This window comes from Lissotriton helveticus, chromosome 10, assembly GCF_964261635.1.
Source record: "Lissotriton helveticus chromosome 10, aLisHel1.1, whole genome shotgun sequence".
Lineage (NCBI taxonomy): Eukaryota > Metazoa > Chordata > Amphibia > Caudata > Salamandridae > Lissotriton > Lissotriton helveticus.
The window spans coordinates 893,940,579-893,954,491 of NC_136071.1; positions in this window are offsets into that span (position 1 = coordinate 893,940,579).

Sequence of the window (13,913 nt, forward strand, 5' to 3'; positions counted from 1 at the left end):
TTGACGTAATCCCTGCAATAACACACTTTAAACATTCAGAGAAAGGTGATCTGCTGGAGGATATCTTGCCAGGCAGTAACGTGTATAGTATGGGGAAGACAGGAGAGGATGAAGTTATTCTTTCCTTCGTTGGCTTCCCTAGGCAAGTCTCTGAGGGCAACCTGGAATAACTTTAGTGATCACAATCCCATAGTGTTGGAATTGGGCTGGGTGTCAAACGTGGATGGTAAGGTTAAAAAAGGTATCATTAACAGTGATCCTAGCACTAAGGACCAGGCCGAAGATTGAAGTGGGATAGGATGATGCCTCAGGTATTTTTAGAAAATCATTACATAGTGAATGTGGAGGGTATTACCCTATGTTTAGAGAGTGGTACACAGGATAAGGTGGTCCTTGATGCTTTATTAGATTATGTGAGCAGATTGCATCAATTCTTCTGTCCCGTGGTAGATATAGCAACAGCAAGGAGGACGAGTGGTTTGATAGTAATTTTTCCAGGACTCACAGCAATTTGATGGTTGCCCTGAAGCAGAGGCCCTGGGATGAGGATACGTTTATGGCTTGCAGGGAAGTGTACAAACTGGCAAACTTTTTGCTGAAAAAACAAATCAAGGAGCAAGCCTGGCTGGAGGTATTGCATTTGCAGCCCTGTGTTTTAGCTAATAGTGTCAAATCTTGGGAGATCGTAAATATACAAATTATTTCAGGATCTGTAAACTTAAAGGTTGACTGTAACATCACTCCTGATAGGTGGGTAAGTACAGTGGGGGGTACAGAGGATTCTGATACCCTGTTGGATGCAGGGAGAGACACTTATCAACTCAAGTTCAGTGTAGAAGAAGTGTCAAAAGCTATCTCCACAATGGCCTGGATGGGATACCTCCAGATCTTTATAAAACTGAGTCCCTAACCTGGGCAAAGATATTGACCCATGTTTTTAATGCGGTCTGTAAATTTGGTCTTCCCTCTTCCTGTTCTAAATCAATCATTTTACCCATCTTTAAAACAGGAGCGAGGGACAACCCACAATATTACCCCATATTTCTTTTAGACCTGGCTGCAAAAATCATGGGATGGGTTGTCTTATAGCGACTAATCTCCCGGCTTGATAATACCAGCTTAAAATCTGAGCTACAATAAGGCTTTAGGGAGGGGAGAGGGACGATAGCCAACTTATATATGACTTTATATAATTTACCTTGGCCTTCGACTGGGTTAATAGATCCAAGTTCTGGCCCCTTCTCTTGGGTCTGGGCATAGAGGCTGATTTAGTGGCTTTTCTACACAGTCTCCATCCTAAACTCTCTGCCTCAGTGAGGTATAATGAGGACCAGATTGTGTCTGTCTTTTGTGAGGTCCAGGGGGGATAAGGCAGAGGTGCATTTTGGCACCCCTGTTATTTACCTATATATTAACAATCCGGGTGATGTTCTGACAGTTGCCAGGCTTGGTTCTAAACTAGTTCCCACTTTATTATATGTTGATGACGCAGTCCTGTTCACACGGACCACTGTGGGCCTTCAATGTGTCCTGGATGCTTTAATTGATGTTATGGATTCATTAGATCTCTCAACTAATGACACTAAATGACACACAATGACAATTGGTCCACCGAAGGCTGCTGGGACTACATTTTTGGGCAAAGTGGTAGAATTAACTAAATACACTACCTTACCTTACCTTATTTGGTGGAACTTTTCGATAACCCAAAAAATAATTTAATGAGAGCAGTAGATGCAACAATGGATTTTTTTTAAGAGACATGGGGCTAAACCAGTACAGGCATTAAGTAAGGTATATTAAGAAAAAATGCATCCCAATGGCAAGTTATGGATGTAATGTATTAAGATATACATTTGTCATAGAGCTCCAGGTGGTTGAAAACAATTTTTTGTGTAGGCTCCTGACGGTTCACACAAGCTCCCCATTGTTTGTGGATAACGAGGAAGTAGGACTAAGAAACATCTCTGACCTTATCGCCCTAGCACCCATTATGTGGTGGCTTTGAATTTGATCTACTCCCACTCTCTCACTTAACTAACTTGTGATTGAGGACTGTGGATCATTTGAGGGAGCACTCCATATCCCCTGGCTCCGGTATGCCCAGGGTATGTTGGAGAGTATGGGCCTTACAGAATTATTTATCAAACCCAGTATGGTCAAGGGAACTGTTGGACCTAAAAATATATGTTTCTATCTAGGTGAAATGAAATGAAATGAAAAGATCATTGATAGAGCGCGATAGCTACCCTGAGGCGTCCTAGCGCTGCAGACTGGTGTTTGTTGGGGCAATAGGAATTTAAACGGATTTTTTAAAGAGATGGGTTTTTAGTTGTTTGCGAAAAGATAAGAGATTGGGCTCTGTGTGCAGGTGGTAGGGAAGGGAGTTCCAGAGCATTGAGGCGTTGTACGAGAAGGACCGGCCTCCAAATCTAGCTCTCTTGATCCTGGGTACCGTCGCCAAGAGAGAGGATGACGATCTGAGCTGTATAGTAGGGATATACGAAGTGATCAGTGAGTGGTTGATGACAGCTCCAGTTTTCCAGTATGCTTCGTGAGTTATACAGAGAGTCTTAAACTCAATTCTTTGTCTGACCGGGAGCAAGTGAAGGCTCTTCAGGCCAGTTTTTACAGAAAGTCGGCGGGGATTTGAAGTAGTGTTCGTGCTGCACAGTTTTGTATGATCTGGAGCGTGTTTAGGGTGGATTGGGGGGGCCCTAGATACAGGGCATTCCCAAAGTCCAGCCTGGACAGAACGAGCCCCTGTATCATTATCTGTCTGGCTTGGGAAGGCAATAAGGGTAGAATCTTCCGAATAAGCCTGAGTAGGCCAAAACAAGTTGCTGATAGTTTTGCCTCTTGGGCATTAAAATTGAGGGATTTGTCCAACCATATGCCTAGACTCTTGATTTTATCCTTTGGTGTAGGAGGAGTGCCGAGACAGGTGGGCCACAGTGACTTGGTTGCGGACGGAGAGGGATTACCTAGGAGCATAAGCTCAGTTTTTTCGCCGTTAAGTTTAAGGCACGACAAGGACATCCATTTGGAGAACTCTTCCAGGCAGGCCCTGAGATTGTTAGATGTCGTGTCCGGTTGATTGAGGGCCACCACTAGCTGAGTATCATCCGCGTAGGTGATGATTTTTATTCCATACGGACGGACTATCTCAGCTAGGGGGCCCATGTAAACATTGAATAACGTAGGGCTCAAGGAAGAGCCCTGCGGTACGCCGCAGACAAGAGGCTTGCTCGGAGAGGTGATGTTGCTCTCGAACACTTGAAAGGAGTTATGTTATGTTAATATATATTTTTTTAAATCGCTCGTACGCCCGTGGGCTTCATCTGAGGCCCAATTGAGACCAGCAGTTGCTGCAGGGGGAGGCGCTGCCATCGGGCTTAAAGCGCCGCCTTCCCCCACGCAGCGTGGGACCCTTTTCTGCTTGTTGCTACTTTGGAGGTTGCTGCTGACCCGCTGACCCGCTAACCCGTTGACCTGCTGTGTGTGTTTTTTGCAGGTGGAGACGCCGCTGCGGATCCCTGCGTGACCTTGCCCTGGTGGGACTCGTGGTCCCAGGGTGCATCCGAGGCCCAATTGAGACCAGCTGTTGCTGCAGGGGAGGCGCTGCCATCGTGCTTAAAGTGCCGCCTTCCCCCACGCAACGCGGGACGCGTGTGGGCAGTGCCGGGAGAAGCCCGGGACCAGAGCGGGACCGTCTGCGGCCGTCCGAGGCCAGAGGAGGCTGGGCTGTGCCACCCCACTGACATTCTTATTATGAACTGTAAGTTCTTTCTAATTTGGACTGCTGCATTTGGCTGCAGGGGGTCTGTCAGTGGGACATAAGTATTTGACTGAATAATTTTATTATGAGCAAAAGGAAAGTGGGGGACAGGGTGGTGGGTACCCTTGACGCCTTTCTTATGAGAGCGGAATCGGTACTACTTCATGAGATCGAGGCCACTGAACGTAGACTCTCCCTTGATCCCACTCTCTTAAGGAGGGGATCACTACCATGTGCCCAGATACCTGTTATTCAGTTAACACCAGATGTAGCTGTTTCTAATGATCACCCCTCGCCCGGGTCACCAAGCTTGCTCCCCACTAGCCCTGAACAGCTCACCCCACAGCCTCAGAGTAATGTGAGTAGTCCGGCCATGGTAATGACAAGAGGGATGAAGGATTTGGGTGGTACCAACAAAGATCCTCCAAACAAAAAAAGGTAGGGGCGAGGCGCCAAGATACAAAAGTCTCCATCAGCTCCCTCTGGCCCGAGCGGGGTATTTGTTTTTGGCAAGCCCAACACTAAACCCATCGCTAACCCCCCTATGGTTACTACTACTCCCCCGTTGAATAGAAGTGACATCTGTACAATATTAAAGGAGCAATTAGTAGACATCCTTATGCCGCTCCTTAAAAGATTAGATGCGGTTGATTTTAGATTATCAAAGATTGAAGTGGCATTGGTACGCCCGACCCAAGTGACCCCGGTTCAGCCTAGTAAGCAGGCCCCAACAAGTGTTATCCCGGCTAGAGTGGGGGAAATTCACAGGGATCACGGTGTTGTGATGACGAATGCCCAGATATTGGTGGGAGGGGCTCACTCAGATGGGAGTACTAGGAGCACACCAGCTGCTAGTGCAAGTATCGAAAAGATTCTGCCCAATCGAAGGCCTCTAGAGACAGTGGGATTACTGAGTCTAGAAGAAGATAATGGCACTGATGGCCGTCCAGAGAAGCACTCCTACCTCCATTTGCCATCTGAAGCAACTCCCTATACAGTCATCCTAGCGAATGTCCCCCCCCCTTGCTCAGGGTTCTTATGAGCACTGGTACACCATAAAAAATAAGGCCCTCCACTACTTGAATATAAAGACTGGTATTGGGGATGCCCTATTTCAGGAGTTTAAAATGGTAAGACGTATTGAATGGGTCGGACATTCCACCAAAACCATGCCAGGAGACTGTGTGGTTTTGAGCTTCAGGTCACCAAGTTTGGTTCATCATATCCTTGAGATGGTTGGTAATGACCCACTCGATAGGGCTGCTATTGCCATTCTCCCCCTTGGTATTTTCTACAAACAGCCTAGGCTGCCCAGACCGAGGGATGTTCGAGTTTTCCAGGGCGATTGCCTTAGGCCCGATCTCACCATCCAGCTTAATAATCGCTTTGAGGCTTTCTCCTCATTAGAAGAAATTGATTGACTGGGGCTGGATGTACAGGGGGTCTAGCTAGAGGAGGCACTAAGGAGGGTGTAGGGGTCACTACGACGTCCGGTCACCTATTCCCAGCAGCATTTAAAACCCAAATTCCCCCCTTACCCCCGTGGTACTGGCGCCCGATAGTCATTCATTGGTAACAGCAGTTGCTACCGGGCGTTATGACTCTGCTCTTCAGAAAAAAACCCTAGCTATATCTTCATGGAATATAGCGGGTCTGGAGTCAAAGGTTGTATCAGCCGATTGCATATCCTATATTGAAGGTGTAGATATTTGGGCATTCCAAGAAACATGGTCAATTGATGCTGTGTTCCATGCTGGTTACTTAAATTTCTTCAAACCAGCAATAAGGGGCCCTAGGGGGAGATCAGCGGGAGGGTTAGCCTGTTGGGTAAGGCAAGCCGAGGGGATAACTGTTGATGAGGTTTATTTGGATAGCCCAGATATCCTGGCCATCAGAGTTAGATCCACAAAAGGCCTTGATTTACTCCTGTTTAATGTTTATGCCAGGGGCCAACCGGGTGGTAGGAGCTCACAGGTCATTGCAGGCCTTGAGACTTATCTAACCGAAGGTGCACCTAATGCAAATTTAATTATTGCAGGAGACTTCAATATCTGCTTTGAGCCCCTGGACATGGAAGATGGCAGGCTCAATGATGAGGTGGATGCGCTTTGGTGTGTGCCACAGCTGGACCTCCAGCCTATTAAAAAATGGACCGAGGCAGCCCTTCAGGTTAAAGGGTTGTGCCTGGAATGGGGTCTTAGGGCAGCTAACGGCAGGACAATGTCCGATGCCCTGGGTGCGGTGACTTTCGATTATGGGCGCTCTAAAAGCCGCATAGACTAAATTCTAGTGAATGTGGAGACATGGCTCCTAGTTTTAGACATGGAAGTCCAATGTCACCCCGAAAGCGATCATAATCCCCTGGTCCTTACTTTAGGCGACAGGAGCTTCTGTGGCATGTTCTCTACGGAGGTTGACACCTGTCCCAACCAAGTAATTCTGGCAAATGATTTGAGAAGGGTCCGATGGGCCAAGGTTGTCCTCGATGAAAGGAAGGTGCTTGAGATGAGGGCACTAGTATCAGGGTCGTTAAGAAAATTTAATGAATGTGGTTCACAAGAGGTCCTTAATGTTAAATTAGCCGGGATCCACAACGAGCTCTTCAATTGGCTGAAAAGGTTCTTCATTAATACCAAGCCAGCTAGGAAGTTTATCAAGCTTAAACCCAACTCATGGTATAATGATTTGTGTAGGCTTGCACATAAAGCTCTAGTGGTAGCCATTAAATCAAGGAACCACCCCAATATCCAACAGTCTAGAACATTTTATAAATCTACCTTAAGAAAGGCAAAGAGAGATTGGGACGAGGGGCACTGACAGGACCTGCTACTAGCATGCAAAGGCAGGAATATGACCGAGTTCTGGGACCTGATAAAATAGGGAAATGGGCAGAGGTCGATTGTCCCAATAAACAATGTGGAACCACAGCAGTGGGTTGCCTTTTTCGAAGCCCAGTTCCAGAAGGGCACGGACAGTGAAATCCCTGCCCTGCATATTATTTCAGACGCCCCCTTGCTATTTAGTACCAAAGAGGTCGAGGCAGTCTTGAAGATCATCCCAAGTGGTAAGGCTCCTGGGCCTGATTGTATTCCACCTGATCTATTCAAGCAGGACCCCGATCTCTATATTCCATACATTACGAATTTAATTAATTCATTAGCAGGGAAGCACCAATTCCCGCATCTTGGTCCGGTGCGGAAATCATCCCGATCTACAAGAAGGGTGATCATTCCGTTCCGGCCAACTATAGGCCCATAAGCCTTATCGATGCATTGCAAAAAATCGTAGCACGAGTTCTACTGGGTAGGATCCAGCGTTGGATGTTCGAAGCGAATATCTTAACCCCATTACAGGCAGGGTTTCGAGCCCACATGGGGACCCTGGACCAAGCCTTCAGATTTGTCCTGCTCTATTGGAAGCAGGTTCAGTTGGGTAGGGGTATGATCATCGCTGCTTTCGTGGACTTAAAATCCGCGTTCGACCTAGTCCCAAGATCTAAACTGTGGGATGTCTTACTAGGATTAGGGATGCCCAAGGAATTGGTCGTCTTTGTGGTAGACTCCACAGTTCCAACAACGCCCAGGTCCGTTGGGGGAAACCGGGGGAGGGTACTGAGAAATTTACAGTGGGGAAGGGCGTCCGTCAAGGGTGGGTGCTGGCTCCCACCCTATTCTCATTATTCATAAATGGGGTGGTGCAGTACTTTGATAATTACCTTACGGACGCGCCTATGCTAGCAGGCCAAAGGGTGCCCCTGCTCATGTTCGCAGATGACACCTTGATTTTATCTAAGACGAGACAGGGGCTACAGTTGGCTCTGTCTCGCTTTGAGGAATTCTGCTGCGATCATGAGCTTGTGGTCAACGTAGAGAAGACTACATTTATGGTACTTCATGGGGCCAGGTCTGTCACATCAAGAGTTTTCATGAGCGAAAGGCTCTTGGAGCAGACCAAAGTCTTCACCTACTTGGCTGTTACCTTTGGCGAAAAATTGAGCTGGTCTCCCCAAGTGAAGTTACTAGCGCTGAAACATTCTCAGTTAGTAGGAGCATTGATAAAGGAACATAGGCAGTCACAAACCAAGCCTATAGTCCCCGTTGTTAAAATGTACTCCACGAAAATCATCCCTGCAATTTTATACGGGGCTGAGATTTGGGGATCTAGTAACTTATCTTTTCTAGCATTAGCCCAGAATAAATTCCTAGGATCAATTGTGGGCCTCCCCAAATCTACCCCGCGTATCCCCCTCCTGTTAGACCTTGGCTGTCATGCAATTGAGGATATTGCACGGTATAGGATGTTGGCTTTCTGGAGAAGGCTCTGGATCACTCCAGTATTACATTTATTTGCAAGGGGCCTGACTGAAGTAAGGGGACTAGATCGTTCAAACAAGATTACGTGGTTAACTAGTATTAAAACGATGCTCAGTGACATGGGGATGAGGGATCTGTGGGATAGTCCAGAGTCTGCAGAATTCCCACCAAAAGCAATATACAGAGCAGCATATTGGAACCTAATTAAAATTAGGAGGTATTCAGCTTTGACTAGCTCATCCCTGTCTAGAGATTTTTGCGAGCTTAAAGATGACCCATGTATGGAAAGCTACTGGGATCTAATAACGAAACCCAGAGACCGTAAGCGCTACCACCAGTTCCGAGTTGAGACACTTCCGCTTAGGAAGTTTACATGTAAATGGATACCTGGCTTTGGAGATAAATGCCCATTTTGCCCGGATTGTATAGAAGAATATTGATCATCTTCTATACGTCTGCCCTGCCTACCAGCAACCCCGAAGTAGGTGACTCAAACCTTTATGTAGATCCCTGGGAACTAGCTCCGCGTTAATTGCTAAAAGGTTATTGAAAACTGGCTGCAATGACATCGCAGTCATAGGGGTGGCTAAGTTCCTGAGCTGGTCTTGGGACCTTCGGGAGAAAAATGGGGGGGGCCGTTATAGCTAGTTATCGAAATTCCTGAGTATGGCATGGTATGATATAGAAATTTACTGGTGTTTACTTTTTGTTGATTGTAGATAGATGGAAAGTCTTGTGCGTGTGTTATATTTAATCCCGTATTAATGAATTGTTTTTAAAATTGTAAATATAGGTATTAATATTTTTACTTTGAAAGGCAAATTTGTAATGACAGATTTTATGGTGTAAATATGGTTGCGCCCAGCAGTATCATGTATTTTATTTTAAATTTCTGTCTTTTAAGATGAATAATCGCATTAAAGACTTTTTTTAATTGAATTGATTGTACTGTGATATTATATTTTTATGGATGGACTGTATCTGTATTTATTTATTCTTACCTTTAACATACTTGCTTTTAATGGGTGTCGACTTTAAGTGGTCTTGATTTACCGAATAAGGTATTGTTGACTGACTGATATTCATTGATATAACATCGGATCACATGTTGGACTCAGATGATATCTGTAAAGTTGCCCACATTTTGTGGGTGCTACCTTCTTTCTAATAGTATTAATTCACCTAGCTATGAAGCAGAATGCGTTCATAGCCTTTTATGGGATAACCCACTTTTTAAACCTTGAACGCCCTTCAGAACATGCTGAGTTCTCTACTCATGTCCATGGGCGTTGATTCACAGAAATTATAGGGGTAGCGGAAGTGACATCACATGTTTTGACTCCAATGACATCACATGAAGTTATGTCATATGACTTTTGACATGTTTTACCCTCCACTCAACAGTTTGTGAACTGTCTAATTTTCTATTATCTATCACGTCCTTCTCACCTGTTGCTCTTGTTTGCCCCTCCTGTCTATCTTAACTGTGTCTTTCTAACTGATTTCCTTATCATACGTTTTCCCTCTCACCTAACTTTCTCATGTGTTCTGTCTCTATTTGAGCTCTATTTCACCTATCTCCCTCCTCTCACACTCCCTTATCTGTCCTTTCTCACCTGTCTATGTCATAGTATTATTGGTGTCTCTTTCATCCCTCTTTGGTTCTCTCAAACATACATCCTTCAAGTCTCTTAAACCCTCACCCTTACCTTCCCTTTGTAATGTCTTCTCCTTTTCATTATTGTACCATTATTTCACCTCAAAGCCTTTTGCCTTAACCTCCTCTCTCTATTTCTCTCCCTTGTATTTCTTTCTTGCTCTCTCCACAAGCTATGGGAAAGCAGGAGGCACAGAGACAATTTTCACCACTTGAGACAGTCAATAATTATTTTCCAAGTTAGCTACTGTCTTCTGAGGTCAGAGGGATGCAGTGACAGTGGTGGGATCTGCAAGAGGGAAGTCAAAGATTGAAGCTGTGACCCCTAGCAACCCCTAAATGCCGTCTATGCTCATGTTTAATGGGATCACCTCTTAAAAGACTTCACATGACAGGTATGCATTAGTCATTGATAAGACTCTCTTTGGACAACCCTCCGTAGTTTGGTAAAATACATAACCCTGAGATGAGAACAATCGCATACAACCTAAGAACCATTCTTACAACCACAGTATGAGATACACCATCTCTTAATGGGTCACATTTATTATCTACATTATTCAACAATCTGCCATGCTTCAAAATCTTTAGTAAAGTTATGCAACTAAACATCCATTCCTTTTAAACCTCCTCTATACATAACATTTGTTGATAGCTCCATCTAACACCTAGTTGACATGAGCATGTGCTCAGAGATCAACTAGCACATAATATATAGTTAACTGAAGATTTGAATGTTGTCACAGTTTTTTAATGATGCACATTGACTTTAAAGTACAATCTACTTTGAAGCATGTCTCTGCAAACCACATCAGATGTGTTCAGCCTTTACCTTGTTTAACTTAGAGGACCTCTTCTACCTGAACCTTTACTGGTTGTCAAACTCTGCACCATTTCTCTTTCATTGCACACCGCAGTTGCCTCCAGTTTCTGTTATATGTTTGACGTTTATAAACCTTTCATACTATGCTGTATCTGACTATAGGGCCTTAACCACCAACTTACTTTTTTTTAAAAGTTGGAAGGGTTTATGAAGTAATGTGAATAATAGTATCATGGATGATATAATCAGCAACGTTATTTTAGAATTCATCGCTAATGCCATTAGTGATGTATTTGAACATGTTTTAATTAAGTAACATGTAAAGTCATAGGCAGTGCATGGCTGGCGCAAGTTAAAGATCATTTACTAAACTTAAAAATTGAAGTGTTTCTTTTGTTTATAAAAGTTAGTTCTTATATCATTTTAACGCTTAACTATAATGTAATTTTAACCTTTGTTTTTTCAATGAAAAGAAAATGTTTAATACCACTCGTCACTGTTTAGTTATAGTTAAGACCTTGTTATCATATTAATTTTTATTTTAGTTTTTTTAATAACTTTGGGCCGTTTGACAAATCTTCACGAAACTTTGCAAAAAATGTGCGAATGAAATTACACCAAATGTGGCAGAAACCTGGAACTTGATCCAGAAAGCGTGTTTTGTGATTTGGTGTAAATCTGTTCAGTAGTTTTGAGAAATTAAGGCTTAAACTTTATGTATATTTCATGCCACAAAGGATCTGTGGACATGACAGATCTAAAGATCAACCAAGATGTTGCAGCAGGCATTCTATGATTCACAAACTCAGTCCCCTGTCCTGCAAAAAAAGAAGAGACATAATGAGGGACAGGGTAGGGATACCCTGCCCCATAGGCCAACTGGGGGCATCCCAGAGGGACCCCCCTAGGGCACAAAACATATGTTTTAACAGTACTGCAGATCTGTGGAGTATCCATCAATCTTCAGCCCAGTCAAAACATATAAGCACATAATTAATTTAATTAATGTGTGCTGACCGGGGAGCCAGTCGGGGCTGCAGGGGCCTTTAGGTGCCCCACAGATCCCCACATTTAAAAAATGCATGGGTGCCCCAGTGCCCCCTGGGTAAAAAGAAAAATAGCTGGCTCCCACTGACATCCAGGATGGGTGCTGGTTTGGAAGTTGGCAGGGGCCACGGGGCCTAGGAGTTCTCTCTGCATGTGTGTGTGCTGGCTCAGACTAGGACACTCAAAAAAGGAAATAAAAAAAGAATAATAAATAAGCACAGGAGCCGCTCCTTTATTATTCACAGCTCCAGGCTAAGGAGAGCCCTATAATGCCCTGCAAGAGATTGTTTTATCATATTTTTGATCCTGGTGCTGCACCTAGAAGGTGTAGGGCACCACCAAACATTTTTGTTTTGGAAAACTGAAAAGACTGCAGCAGCTCTTTAGCTACATAAAAACAAATACAGTATGTCTCCTGTGTCATTGATGATCCCAGGAGAGCGTACCATTCTATCACTCTGTGGTGGAACTTTATGATCTTCAGCTGGAGTGCAGGGTCCGAATGTGGCTGGTTCTATGGCTCCATTTTGAATACAGAAAAATGCTAAAAAAAAGACTCAAAGACATATTTATGGTTCCTTAAAAAAGTTGTACTTAAAATATTTTGTGACACTGGGCATTATTAAACATTGAAATGTGTGATTTATAAAATATATGTTTTATCCTAATTATTGGTGACTTTTTGACAAAGTCAATGATTCTGTTTAAAACATGATGATGTGCTCACCTCCTGATAAAGTCAATAGGCCTGACTTTCATTGTTATATAGTTAAAAAAAAGGGGGCTGTGCCAGTGGAGTGCTAGGGTTGTCTCTCCGCCCAAGCTAATACTGCGTACAGCCATAGGCTGTGCACAATGGGGTCTTGGTTATCCACAAGGGAGTGGGTGCAGGTCCAGGCCTGCGGCTAGGCCCTGTAACCAACCCAGCATTGCGCAAAGCCTTTGGCCATGTGGGTTAAAGTGGTTGGGTGCATGTATGAGATTGCACGGTGATGGACATCTGACTTAACATTAAAATCACTGTCAAAAACAGGTTAAAGTGATGTTATAGTTAGGATAATAACTCTGACTTACGGGTCTGGTGGCTTAGTGGACTAATGTGTCCACTGTAGGGGCCTGTGGTTAACCTGTTGGTCATGGGTTCAAATCCCAGCAGGTCCACTCATCCTTTCATCCTTTTGAGGTCGATAAAATGAACACCATTGAGTTGAATAGCAATAAGCATCTGTTATTCAGTATCAAGATGCGCTTCTGGGTGAACATGCTCTTTACAAATACAATGTTCTGTTATGTTACTTTACATTTAAAAAACAATTGAAATTCACTGGAAAAACTAAAGTTAAAGGGACATTATAGCTAGGGAAAATTACAGTTACAACATAACATTTTAAACAATCAAAGCAACAGAAATTCACCAGTTATAGTAGGATCATGTTACTCTCGTGCCCTAAAGTAACTATAAATCACACTTCTCTACCTCTAATGTCAGCAGGGTATCCTTCCCCACTGTAGGCATACATTTCCAGAGACTTGTTCCCTTATCCTCCTTTGGGACCTGTGCATCCTTAGGGCTACCTCTTAGGTTGAAAAACATTTATCAGTGTCATCTCCCACCACATAGTTGGGCACCTGGTGCTGGGGACTGTGGACCCTCCTTTCTCCACTAGGCAGTGTGCCGCTGCCACCATTGTTGCTAGACCCTGTGTGTTGCCTGGCTTTCAGGTCCAACTCATTTAGACTCACTCCATGAGCCAAGAGGTTCTTTTCTCTTCCAAGACCCTCCTTGCAACTTCATCCATCATACTGAGCTTGACAAGCTGTAGCTGGAACTCCCTCTCTGCTCTCCTGTCTTCCAGCTTCTTGGGACACAGGCTGTGAGACAACCCATTGCTGCCTATCCTGACAGGGGGCCTAACTCCGGTGGGCAAGAAGCCCTCTTCCTCCAGCTGCTCCAATCATGAGCTTGCAGCCAGACCATTTTCCCGCTCCTCTTCATTTTCCAAGTTCACCTCTCCACCTTCAAGGGTGTCCTTCTCTTGCTCCTCTGGTGTGGTCTTCATCCTCCTGACTCCCTCAAGGGCACTGACGGCTATTTGGATGTTCACTTGGATGGTCTTCTTCCCCACATTTAGACATTCAGACCTCTCTCCTTGTGGAGCGTCTGTAGTTCTACCCTGCCGAGGCTGACAGTGTTGCTAATCTACAACTTGTCTGTAGCAAAAAAGATATGAGGCAAGACTTAAATTTGAAAAAGAAAAACAGAATGGGCAATCACAAACGAGGGAGAATCTTAAT